The sequence below is a fragment of the Dromiciops gliroides genome, chromosome 4 (genome assembly GCF_019393635.1).
Source record: "Dromiciops gliroides isolate mDroGli1 chromosome 4, mDroGli1.pri, whole genome shotgun sequence".
NCBI lineage: Eukaryota > Metazoa > Chordata > Mammalia > Microbiotheria > Microbiotheriidae > Dromiciops > Dromiciops gliroides.
In genome coordinates, this window is record NC_057864.1 from 148,584,387 (window position 1) to 148,597,047 (window position 12,661).

Below are 12,661 nucleotides of genomic sequence, written 5' to 3' on the forward strand. Positions count from 1 at the left end.
GAGAACCACAGGTGATGTTGTGAGGAATCTGAGCACCAGCATATGGCAGCAAAATTGAGCCAACACCTTAGTTAAAGACCAGCAAAGATCCTGAGCAGCCATTCTGTGACATCTAGCAGCCTGTGCTTGTCTGTATGGGAGCAGAGACATGGTGCTATTAGAAAGGACATCAAACAACTCTGTGGTATCAGAACTATGAGTTTCATGGGTCATACATTTTCCTTGGCCACACATGACCGTTTGTGTTTGCCCTTTCAGGTATGTCCCTTGGACATGTTCCTTATGTTCAGGTGCCTTCTGAATGCATTTCCTGGCCACATGTGATCCCATATAGGTATCACTCTATATATGGTACCCAGTAGTAATTGTTCTCTGTGTATGCATAACTGCTCCACCACTGATGTGTGGTAATTTGTGGGATATTACAAAAACTGTCCAATTTTATATTTGGGGACTCAAATATGACTGTAAACAGTGACTGCAGCCATGAAATGAAAAGATACTTGCTCCTTGGAAGGAAAGCTATGAAAAATATGGACAGCATACTAAAAAGCAGAAACATCACCTTGCCAACAAAGGTCCATATAGTCAAGGATATGGGTTTTCCAGTAGCGATGTATGGCTGTGAGAGTTGGCCTATAAGGAAAGCTGAGCACCACAAAAATCAATGCTTTCAAACTGTGGGGTTGGAAAATACTTTTGAGATTCCCTTAAACAGCAAGGAGATCAAAGCAATCAATAGTTAAAGAAAATACTTTGGCCACAAAAATGAGACAATAGGACTCATTGGAAAAGACTGATGTTGGGAAAGATTGAAGGCAAATGGAGAAGGAGATGGCATGAGATGAGATGGATAGATAGTGTCATGGAAGCAATGAATATGAGCTTGGACAGACTTCAGGAGATAGTGGAGGACAGAAGAGTCTGGTGTGCTATGGTCCTCAGCTTCACAAAGAGTTAGACACAACTCACCAACAACAACACTCCATGGATATGAGAATCTTTTCTTGTTACTTAATTTGAAAATGCTGTTTGATTAAATGTCTTTTGCTTTGGACTGATTTGTCTTTTATGGTGGACTTAGTAAAAGAATGACATTGGTGAGGGTTTAAAAACAGGTTTGAGTAGGTACTGACCCAAAGAAGGGCTTGGAGCTATAGTAGCTTTCAAGAGGTCTATCTGTGGGCATGGGATGTAGGGGGAAACAAATGTTCCTAAAATACATCTTCCCTAACAGGGTTGTTACTTTTCTTTTCTTTTCTTTTCTTTTCTTTTCTTTTCTTTTCTTTTCTTTTCTTTTCTTTTCTTTTCTTTTCTTTTCTTTTCTTTTCTTTTTTTGCGGGGCAATGAGGTTTAAGTGACTTGCCCAGGGTCACACAGTTATTAAGTATCAAGTGTCTGAGGCCAGATTTGAACTCAGGTACTCCTGAATCTAGGGCCAGTGCTTTATACACTATGTCACCTAGCTGCCTCCAGGGTTGTTACATTTTTAAAGTATTATAAATACCACATTTATCTCCAGGCATGCCTCATTCAGACTTCACACATTTAGCCTCAATTTTATATTGCTTTCTTTTCTTTTTTTTACTATGTTCTTTCAATAAACTCTTACCCATTTCATGGTATCTTTCAAGAATAGGAATTGGAATCCCTTCAAGAATGAAGCAGAAAAGAGAAGTATGACACTATGCTTATTTTTGTACTGAAAGGAACAGTTAGTATGGCCCATAGAATGCATATATATATATATATATATATATATATATGTGTGTGTGTGTGTGTGTGTGTGTGTGTGTATGTGTGTGTATATGTATATATTCTATATGTATATGTTATATGTGTATTGTTATGGAAAGCCTATATATATATATATATATATATGCTTTCCTTAACAATACTTCCAATGATATACCTTTCTTCCAGTTGGCTTAAAAAGTAGTTATATTTACAAAGTTTTGTTGATAGTTTTATGATCCTACAGTTTAGAATTGAAAGGGTCCTAAGAAAGAAAATTAATCATTAATTAAAATGAATTAATTAAGAAAGCATTAATTAAGCACCTGTTATATATCTGGTACTGTGCTAAGCATTTTATAAATGTCTCATTTGATCCTCACAATCACCTTGGGAGGTAGATGCTATTTTTATGCCCATTTTACATATGAGAAAACTGAGGCAGACAGAGGTTTTTGTGGGTTTTAAATTTTTTTTAAGTGGTTTGCCCTGGGGGCAGCTAGATAGCACAGTGGATAAAGCACTGACCCTGGATTCAGGAGGTCCTGAGTTCAAATGGGGCCTCAGACATTTGATGTGTACTAGCTGTGTGACCCTGAGCAAGTCAATTTACCCTCATTGCCCCACAAAAAATAAAAAATAAAGTGGTTTGCCCAGGATCATACAGCTAGTTAGGGTGTGGGGCAAGATTTGACTTCAGGTCTTCCTGACTCCAGATTCAGCACTCTCTCTCCTATGTCAGTTAGCTCCCTCATTTTATGAATGAGCCAACTGAGACCCAGACAAATGAACTGACTCTTTCAATGCCATAAAATTAGGATCAGAGGATTAGAACTCGGGTCCCCTGACTTCAAGTCCAGTGTTCTCTCCACTGTGACATTTCTATACTGGCCCTCCACACCAGTGCAATTCAGTAGCCCCAAATCAGCTAGGCAATCTTTCAAATATAATTTGCCTAACTCAGCTCATGATCAAAACCTGTAGACTTGGACATTCAGCCAGAGATTTTTCAGCTGTGCTGAATTAAAGCTGATGTCAAATTTCTCTCCCGCCTGCCAAAAGTCAGACAGAGTGATTTAAATAGAAAATGGGATTTCCTTTGTTGGACAGCCTTTTCCCATTAGAATCCTTTTCAAAAAAACATTTATCTGTAAAAGTTTATCTTCAGACCAACATGTACACATATACACTCCATTGCCAACCTGAACAAGTGCCTAAACCACATAGACAATGGTGAATCAACATGGTTCCTCATCATATTGGTGTAACAAGAGATTTATCATCTAGTCAGAGTTCTCATAAAAGGGCTATGTTTTTTGGTGATATGGACCAGAAGGAGAGAGATGTTATCATGAGGTAGTTCAGATCAGGTTCAAGCCGGGGTCTGAACACTACAGACTTGTTGGCTTGTGGGATTGATGTGCAGCAAGTACCTTTGTTTATAAATTATGATGTACCTACCAATTGCGAAAACTATATTCACTGAATTGGCAGATGTGGTCATTTTGGGAGGAAAGGTGTGGCTATAAACTTTGTTACTGAAGAAGACAAGAGGATTCTTCATGACATTGAGACTTTCTACAATACTACAATGGAGGAGATGCCAATGAATGTGGCTGATTTTATTTAATCCCTGGGATGAGATCTTAATCCCTGGTTTTGAATGCAGTGCTCACTGTTGCTGAATCAGCTTCTTTCTTTGGGACTATTTGAATCTTGTCTCAATGCTCATAATGGATCAGAAATACAGATTTATGATAGCAAAGCAACTTTAGTCATGAGCTCTTGTGGGGAAAGAGCTATTGACTTTCTCCTTTAGAATTAGACTGTTGGGGTTGGGTGTAAAAGATATGGGATCTGTAAAATCTTTCTTTATTAGAAATTTATTTCCTAGTTCTGTAGAAATGGTTGTATTAGATATTCTCTATCATTTAATAATTTATTTGTGGACTAAAAGATATAAGTGCTGTATAAAATCAGCCAATTATGTTAAACTAGTATGTCTGCCTTTATTGTGTTAGTCAGTAGACTGAATAGGAAAGTCTTTTCAAATGGACTATTTTTTTTTAAGAAAGCATTTGAATGCATAAAAAAGGGCTATGTTTTTGCCTATGATTTCTCCTAAGGAAGACCATGTTCTTACCAGTTTGATAAATATAAATATTTAAAAATTTTTAAACTAGAGCCAATATTCAAAATACAAGGGTAAGACTGTAATGTATTATGCTAAAAATAATTGTTGAGTGGGTGATGTTTGGTTGGTGTTAGTGTTTCCCATTGCATGTCCACAAGAACATTATAGGTTTATTATAGGTTCTCCTGAAAAGGAAATGAATTTGGATTGATAATTTGTGTTAAATGACCATTTTAATGAGGTATGATAGATTAGAATGTAAACTCCTTGAGGATAGGACACACAGTGGGAACTTAATAAAGCCTGTGGATTGATTGGCTGCTATCACTGATAGCTTCATCTGTGAAAAGTTTACATGCCCAAAGGAGCACATAAACTTTGAATAAACTTACTGAGATATGGAGTATTCACATGCTCTATCATTGGAATTATTAAAAATTTCAGGGAGTCTGTGAATTCAGATAAGGAAAAAAATACTTTGTTTTCACTAAAATCTAACAGAAATTTGGCATTTCCTTCAATCATCTAAATATTACTCTGGGGAGAGGTCCATAGGCTTCACTGTCCTTGATACCAAAAAGAAAAAGAAAAAGCATTTAAGAATCTCTGAGTAGCAGAAATGAAATAATTTGGGTGTTGTACCTGGATGAAAATGGTGCAGGAAGAATCAAATAACTTAGACACAGAAAAAGAAAATATCTCAGGATCACCAGCTCTGAAGAGACAGACCAAGTACAAGCCTCCCAGTATGACTACAAAGTGTTGCTTTGCTGATTTTAATCCTAATAAACACAAAATCAACAGATATTTATTCCTGGTTCTATTATAAGGAAGGCTTCTCTGATACCTTAAAGATTTGTGATATTATCCCTGTGGATACTCATTCCACCAAGACCTTTCCATGCTGTAGAACAGATGAAGATGAAGGGAGAGTTATGTTCTGTAGTATCAAACTGACCTTACACTCACCCTGATAACGACTCACATCCCAATTCTTCTTTTCTTTAGTCACATCATAAAGCAGCTGTTGGTGTAGAAAACTTTACACAATAGGAAATGGCTGGCCAGTTACCCATGAGGGCTTTCAACTACACTCACACATGGGTGTTAGTAACACATACACACACACACACACACACACACACACACACACACACAGAAGTACAAAGATTTAACTTGAGGCTTAGGATTTTCTGTTCCATTTTTAAGTCTCCTGGCTTTTATTGTAGTTTGAGGTAAACCAGATGTAATTACCTCCAACCATATGCTTCCCTGATGCATAAAAGTAATTTTTTTAAACATCAGCATGGAAAAAAAAATCCGGCCTCAAGTTTGTTTTTTTTCAAATAACTGCTGTGTGGTATAAGTTTTAGAAGCATATTATTAAAAAATAAGATGATCCATCCAGCACATTAAATGCTTTCTATGGATGCTCATGTGATTTTCCCCCTAGTCCTTTATATTGTCTAGAAAACGCTTAACTCAGATAAATGACCATCTGCACTAAATAAAACATCTTTAACAATCTGCTTAGAATGTATTTCAGAATAAACTTTAGACATTTCAAAGTAGACTATCATATCTGTGTAAATCCAATATATGCATAAAAATGTACAAACCAAGCCTGTAAAGGGTTCATCTTCACTCTGTTTCTGGCCTAGATATGGGTTCTGTATTCTCCTCATGAGAAGGACAACTCACAGTAAAGACACATTTATTCTGGACTCACAATGTTAATTAGATTGTGGATCTAAATCTAAAGTTTTGAAGTTTCTGTAGCATGTAACATGTGAATGAATTACTTGGATATTTCATTTATACATAATTTCTTAGGTAAAAAGGCAAGAAAAAAATCTGAATGCTTTGGCTTCCTTTGGCCATTAGGAATATTGAACTGTCTTTCAGCCTTTGCATGATACTGAAAAGTCATTTTCTCTCACGGAGGACAAAACTAAACATACAGGTCCAAAATTGGAGAAAGATGAATTTTAAATGGACAAACAGAAGAACTTTCTGCTGAAGTGTGAATGCAACTTTGTCAGGGGATTCTAATCTCTTTGGACAACCACCATTTTAATGGAAATTGCTGCCTAGTGGGGAAACATCTGGAAGTCCAAACTGTAATATAGGAATAAAATGGGCCTCAGATTCATTTGACAAGCCCTACTTGCATGGATGCTGTCAATCATAGATAGTAGATTCCTTTCTCTTTAGTATATTTTGCTTTGGTTGCCAAGGGTGAAACAGTGAGAGGGGTTTCTCAGCCTTTTGTTGTCAGATGGGGGATAAGCACTGAGAAGTAGACACTTCAGTCCACAATGTGGCCAACAGTCAGATTTTTTGGTCATTTAATACAAGAATAAATCAGATCTTTGGAGGGACAGAGTAACAATAATGTTGGAGCCTCTAATTCCAGGGTGGGGGAGGGGGAGTATTTCAGTTGTGAGAAGAGGCATCCTGTTTCAGAGGATATGCTATCCAAATGACCCATTGCTAAGAAATAGCTGCCACACTGATGAAAGGAAAACTGTGAAAATAGAACCAAACACTGACCTTTAATGATGCTCAACTCTGGCATTTAAGACAAAAATAAAATTTGTATCTCCAAATGGTTTTGGAAAGAGTACATATGAGATATAAGGAAAATATTATTTTTTAAAGACATGTCCTAATTTACTCATAGTCCAGTAGACCCTGTGTCGGATATCAATATTTACTACTTGGATCACACGTTCTTCTGAGCTAAGGTAACATGTCTTAGAAGGCCAATAGCATGGCTTGCTGAAGGGAGAGAGGCAGTGGATGGTCCTGTAAATACCACGTTGACTTCTTCAGCTAATGACTGGCAGTCAGAACCCCAATCAGCTTTGAGAAACACATTAGGCAGCTTAATATCACAAATAATTTCAGACACTCCAAAAGGATAAAGGATCTTCTGTGACATGGAGTGTGATGTGGAGTATTGACTTACTGAAAGGATAAGAGGGCCCATTAAAGCATAAGCAGCTGAGAGCATTCAGGGGACTATTTCCCCCCACCCCCCACCCCATAGAACTAAAATAAGAACATTATGTAGCATTTACAATGGAGGGAAAATAAGGCAGCTAGCCATTCATTTTCTACCACCAGAAACTCCATTACTATAGAGCTGGGGGAAAGGTGAGGTGGAGCCAGATAAAGGAAACTGACCATTGAGAAAGATGCAAGAGTCAAGAGTGGATGGAATAGAATTTGTGGAATTCTTTACCAAAAAGATAGATTTCCTTGGGTAAAGAACAAGTGAAAATCTCTCAGAACATGGAAATCTGACTTATGTCTAGTACCTGCTGATAGTTTAAGAAGGTAAGATGATGTAATAGCCAGCTAGGTGTGAAGAGCAAGTCCCTGCTTTCTGAGACCTGGCCTAAGATTCTTCCAAATTCTCTGACTTTGGATTAATTAGCAGAGTGGATATGGTATAGAGTGTTGGTTGTTAGTTTATTCCCTGGGTCAAATACCCAGGCCAAAATGAATGTATCTCAGCTAATCTGGGAAGTGAACCTTGCTACTTGGAAAGTTCCCATAGTTCCAAAATCACCATCTTGAATAGAGAGCTAGACCTAGATTCAGGAAGACTTGAGTTCAAATCTATCCTTGGACACTTACTAGCTTTGTGACCTTGGGCAAGTAACTTAACCTCTGCCTGCCTCAGTTTCCTCATATGTAAAAAGAGGATAATAATAAGCACCTACCTTCCCAGGGTTGTTGTGAAGATAAAATAAGATAATATTTATAATGTGTTATGCAAGCCTTAAAGTACTGCATAAATGCTATTATTGTCATAATTGAATTAATTTGTTTCTAATCCTTTTCCTTTTCTCCCAGATGAAAATGGTCTCTCCCTTTTCCAAAATTTATTTTGTTTTGTCTAGACCTTTCCTTTGCTCCCCATCACATTCTAACATATATTTTCAAATATGTCCTATCTTCCCCCTTCTTCCCTTGCCAACTAAATTTTCAGCTCCTGGCAGAAGAAGACTTTGAGTTCTTCCTAAGTGAATGAATGTATTATGGTGGGTTGGGAGGCAGCATTGTACCAACAGAAAGTTCAGCAGATTTGGCATCAGAGGAACTAGGTTCATATTTGGACCCTGTCAATAAAAAATACCTGTGTGACCTTGGACAAGAAGTCTCTTTGGGACCTACTTTTCTCCTCTATAAAATGAGGAAAGTATACTATTTGTTCTCTGGGCTCTAAATTTATGGTCCTATGACTAAATCATTTTCCATCTTTGTATCCAAAATGGTGCCAGGCTTGGAAAAGATCCTTAATAATAAATATTTGTTGAATTGAATAGGGTTCATATATGATTATTTATGCATATGCTGTCTCCCCTAATAACATATAATTTCTTGGGAAGCTTCCCCTATGCCATTCTTCTTACCTAATCCAAGGCTACCCTGTCATTGATTACTGAAATTGGTCCATAGAGTCTGGCTGGCCAAAATTTCTTTCAGTGGTAAAAGTAGTTACTAAGAATTACCTCCTCCCCCTGCTCTGTCCACTTTCATCAGAAATGTTAAACTATTTTTAAACTACACAAATGCCACAGTCATTCACGGTCCTACATGGTTTAAGGACCATAAAAGTGGTTCCAGGTTCCTGGAAGAGGCATGCCAGCAGATCAGAGGAGTTCACTTCCTTCCCTTATTCTAGGCAAAGGAAATGGCAGCAAATTATTACCATGACTTTAGTATGGGAACAGAGAGGCTAACTAAACATTCCCCACCTAAGGTATGCCCATTGGGGTTGCATATATGGTGCAACCCTTCTGATTTCTCTTTCTTCCTAAAGATAGGAGACAGGGGAAAAAAAAAAAAAACACAAACCAATCCATAGGTAAATAGGAATTTACCATGTGGTTAAATTCCAAAATGTAAATATTTGAGTTAGGAAAAATGATAAGAAAGCATTTGGCTCAGCCTTCTGTCTTTAGACTTGCAACAATTCCCATTTTCTAGAAAAGGCACTCAAGACCCAGAAATATTTCCCCAAAGCCACATACTGGGAATTGTCCCCATATATGGAATTCACTCCCACCTCACCTCTGCATTTTCACATCCTTGTTTCCTAAATCTGCTAATGCTATGCCTTCCACATGAAACTTTTTTTTTTGGGGGGGGGGCAGGGCAATGAGGGTTAAGTGACTTGCCCAAGATCACACAGCCAGTAAGTGTCAAGTGTCTGAGGCCAGACTTAAACTCAGGTCCTTTAAAAAAAAAATCTCTTCAGCTACTTGTGCAATTATCTTGTATTTATTCTCAAGTCATCCTGTATATTTTTTGTACATGCTTATTTTATATACATGCTGTCTCCTCCAATACAATATAAGCTCCTTTAGGTCAGAGACTTTTAATATTTATTTTCATATTCCAGTACCTGGTACAAAGTTGGTGTTTAATAAATGCTTAGATCGATTGATGCCTAGTAAATAAAGTGGGAACTGGAACCTGGGTCTGCATTCATTAGGAAGAAAGAAGAAACATTTTGTGGTTTGGAAGCCTTATTTCTGAAATGAGAGACATTCTTCTTTGGAAGATTTCATGCATTCCTACTGAGGGAAATGAGCAAACTGTAGCCACTGCCACTACCCCATCCCCCATACCTCCCTCCAGCCCCCCAAAAAAACCCCAAACACCCTCAAACAAACTCCAAAACAAAACAAACTTGGGTAATCAAGAATCTGTGCAAATAAAATGTGGTTGGTTATAGATGGCTTGCTTTTAATTGATTTTATAATTCAGTCACATAGAGGATTTCCTTCACAAGACAGGTTCCTTTAATATTATGCTCCAGCGACCACTTCTGTCTCTTCCCAAGGTGCCTTTTGGTCTAGGTAAGAAGGTCTCTTTGCTAGGAATTCCTGGTGGTGAGTGGTGTGGGAGTAGGGCAGGACTAGAAGGACTGAAGAATGAATGTCACTGTCCCTGAAGCACAATGTGAATTGAGTTCATTGTGTGCCTAAAGCAAAGGCGAGGCAGGCAGGAGACAGGAAAGACAGGATTAAGTAGATATTGTGACCAGAAGGACCACAAAAACAAAGGAGAGGCTTTGCAGCAGGGAAACTTGGCTTTCTAATTTCCTCAGCTCCATCCTGGCCCCATGCAATATCTGTAAGGGCTATAAACCTGAGCCAAGAGTATCTGATTATTTCCACAGCCCTTTTAGATGCTTGGAGGAAAGGTGCAGTGAAACCACAAAAGATCCCCTGTAAGGGAGGTAAGGGAACATCTGCCCAAGCACAGAGATAGTAAGGCTTGCTCCACAGCCCAACCCCAGCTTCTTGTGCCATAACATATAACAGCTAGCTCACTTGGCCTTGGCATGCCCACCTACAAAATTGGGACCATACAAAGACATTAAAAGAGATCCATTTTTAAAAGAAGACAAGGCAGTAAAAACAGAGAGGTGTTAAAAAAAAAAAACAAAAAAAAACCCTTACCAGCCCTAAAGAAGTGGGACCATACATTGTTCAAGCTGGAAGGGACTGGAATAATCACTTGGGCTTTCTCTTCTTTCTATACTCTCCTTCTGGAGGTTCAATCACCATCTCTATGCCAATAACTCCCCAAATTTATATATCCAGCTCTAATCTCCCTTTAGAACTCTAGCTGTGCATTGCCAACTACCTTCTGGGGCTTATTCTTTATGGATGCCCCGTTGACTCATTCTCTAACTCAATATGTATATCCCGGACAAAGCTTATTCTTCTTCACTTCTGTTTGTCCTTTAAACTCTCTAGGAATCTTTTAGATGTAGCACTAAAGTTTCCAAAGTCTTAAAAAGAGACTGTGTAGACCTTAAGGGAAAAGGATTTTATCTCTGCTAACAATTGAAGGCAATGTCTTTGGGAGGGGAGAGCAGATTTTGGAAACGAAGACCTAGTTTAGAAGACTGAGGTTTGAGAATGAATTTGGGGTTTTTTGGACTCCAGATTAAAATATGGCAAATAACGGGCTCTTGGTAAGGGACAGTTACTCTATCATGGAATGGTAAAAATATATTTGCCTGGAATCTTTAAATATCAACTAAAATACCTTAAATTGGAAAGGAAGGAGAAACTGAAATTAAGAAAAACAAAACCCTCTGTCTCTTCACTCTTCTCTTTCCATCATAGATAGAGTGTATTTATACATTATATAATTCTAAATGTATATAAAATATTACATATGTGTGTATACTTATACATCTATATTTCACATATACAAGGAATACAAAAATCTTCGTAAGTTTTAAATTATTTTGGGACAATGTGTATAAGTATATGCCCACATATGTATGTACTGTGTGTCTACACACATATAGATGCATTTGTATTTATTTTTGTTTGGTTTTAGACCCATAATTTCATTAATATAGGGAGTTCCTGGTGAAGACTCTTGCTTAGCAACTTTGGGTCTTAGAGAGTTACCTGGTAGGCACTAAGAGGTTACAAAACTAACCCAGGTTCACACAGATGACAAGAAACAGATGAAAGACCTGAATTTAAATCTTCTTTACCCTGATGCAACCACAACCCCTTTTTCACAAATGACGAAGCTGAGACCCAGAAACATTTAATGAATTGTCCATGGCCACCCAGAAAGGAAATGGCAGAGGCAACTGGGATTCAAACGAAAATCCCCTGCCAAATTCTGGCTCCGTCAAGCTGGCTCCCAAAGTATCCAGGCCCAGGGAGGCTTAGTTCCCTTAGGAAAGCCCATAAAAGAATCAACTTATTTCCTGGAAGGTTTGAGACAAGCTGTGGTTGATTGCTTTCCAGCCATAACCTTTTGAAAAGAAAACTGATTTGCCATAGCCACCAGGGAGCTGCCAGACTTGAGCTGTCCTTAAGTAAAAATCTTCACAGACATTCAAAGCATAAGGCTACCCTTAAGTGCCCAGCTTTCATTGACCAAAGGCTTACTTCTAAATATTAAAATGAAGAGCAAAGGGGGAAGTGGTGAAAAGCCGCCTGGGCCGGTGAGTGAGCCAGTCTGTCCTTCTGCCCGCTGGGAGCAGCACGTGAGGCCACATCCGCTGTTAGACCCGCCCGGCTCCTTCCTCGATTAGGCTCGTGCCCATGCCCCGCGGAGCAGCGACCCCCGACCCCGCTTAAGGCCAGCCAGGATGGGAGTGCAAGTGGAGACCATCTCCCCCAGAGACGGGCGCACCTTCCCCAAGCGTGGCCAGACCTGCGTGGTATACTACACGGGAATGCTTGAAGATGGGAAATAGTTTGATTCCTTCCGTGACAGAAATAAGCCCTTCAAGTTTGTGATGGGCAAGCAGGAGGTGATTCAAGGCTGGGAAGAAGGAGTTGCCCAGATGAGTGTGGGGCAGTGAGCAAAAATGATCATCTCTTCAGACTATGCTTATGGTACCACTGGTCACCCAGGCATCATTCCACCAAATGCTACTCTCATCTTTGATGTGGAACTTATAAAATTGAAATGACAGGAATGATTTCTTCCCCTAACTCCCTGTTTCTTGAATTTGACACATGGAGGAGTCCAGAGTCTCAGCTTCAAGAAGAAGAATGCACATGAATTTCTATGGAGCTTTCCCCTGATATTCCACTACATTCATTGTATAAACATATAGCCCTGGATTCAGGAGGACCTGAGTTCAAATATGATCTCAGACACATGACACTTACTAGCTGTGTGACCTTAGGCAAGTCACTTAACCCTCATTGCCCCACCAAAAATAAAAAAGCTCATTTTAATCTATCACGAGTCAAGAGTGCCACCTGCCAAGAGTATGAGGCAAAC

General features: G+C 38.8%; 1 protein-coding gene and 1 pseudogene across 1 annotated transcript in view; one reads left to right on the forward strand and one right to left on the reverse strand.

Annotated features, from left to right (window-relative positions):
- DISC1 (DISC1 scaffold protein) overlaps nucleotides 1–12,661 on the reverse strand; it is a 531,299-nt gene that overhangs the window by 44,361 nt on the left and 474,277 nt on the right.
- Nucleotides 12,018–12,344, forward strand: LOC122752782 (annotated as a pseudogene).